The 969-nt window shown below is 42.0% G+C and overlaps 1 long non-coding RNA gene across 1 annotated transcript; it reads right to left on the bottom strand.

Moving 5' to 3' along the window:
- Positions 1-49: 49 nt before the first annotated feature.
- On the bottom strand, positions 50-768 carry LOC113473202. The gene is made up of 2 exons (XR_003395243.1): positions 630-768; positions 50-81 (listed from the first exon to the last, which is right to left on the bottom strand). It is a non-coding gene; the product is annotated as an uncharacterized LOC113473202 (long non-coding RNA).
- Positions 769-969: the final 201 nt, after the last annotated feature.

The raw sequence follows: 969 nt of genomic DNA, 5'->3' as shown, positions 1-969 counted from the left end.
TTGAAAGTGCGTACCAGAGTGCGCAGGTCAGAGCTCAGGGAGAGATGAGCTGCCCCCAGGAGACGAAGTATTTCGGGTAGACTGAAATGAGAGAAATATTTTGAGGGTATAATGGTCGACATCGATTGAGGGTTATCGTAGATTCTTATCGAGGTATAAGATAAATAATAGTTTGTGGAAAAAATAAATAGGTAAATATAATAAAAATGGTTTGACAGAGGGAACTGTAACTCCCAAGGTTTTATCGTCCCGAAATCGAAGAGAGAAGGATGACAGTATACGGGACAGACAGCCGTTCCAAGAACAAACCTTATCTGTTCAGGATAAGATTTGCTCCGGGTGGTAATATCGTAGAAAATAATTGGGATGCACGTGGAAGAATGACCTAGTAGCCAAGTTCCCGACCTTTGAAAAAACAACGCTCCGGGCGGGAATCTAACCCGCGACCTTATTTAGGTTTGACTCTTGTTCGTTGAATAAGATTTGCTCCGGGTGGTAATATCGTAGAAAATAATTGGGATGCACGTGGAAGAATGACCTAGTAGCCAAGTTCCCGACCTTTGAAATCAACAAAAACATCGTTCCGGGCGGGAATCGAACCCGCGACCTTATGTAGGTTTGACACTCACATCTTGTTCAACTTGTCCAGGAGAATTTTGCGTCTCAAAGCATTCTGAGCGTGCATGTCCACAGCAGGTATTACTGGAGTCGGGATTTCATCACCTTCCTTCTCCTCTTGTGATTCTTCAGCAAATGTTACTTTTCTCTTATCGCCTGTAATTAAAATAAACAGGTGGTTCCATAGGTAAACTTTAGAAAGGCCTTCCAGAAAATATCTCCTTCCAAATGCTTAACAGACCCAAAATCTAATAATGAGGTGGGTAATTTTCTCTCTGTTGATTATGATTGTGGGTTCCCAAGTACTTATGCAAGTATAAATGTCCGCCTGGGAAAAATTCAGCTTTTCTC

Source organism: Diaphorina citri, unplaced genomic scaffold (assembly GCF_000475195.1).
Source record: "Diaphorina citri unplaced genomic scaffold, Diaci psyllid genome assembly version 1.1 scaffold18860, whole genome shotgun sequence".
Lineage (NCBI taxonomy): Eukaryota > Metazoa > Arthropoda > Insecta > Hemiptera > Psyllidae > Diaphorina > Diaphorina citri.
Note: the sequence above shows the minus strand (reverse complement) of the source record. Positions and strands in the feature narration are given on the sequence as shown.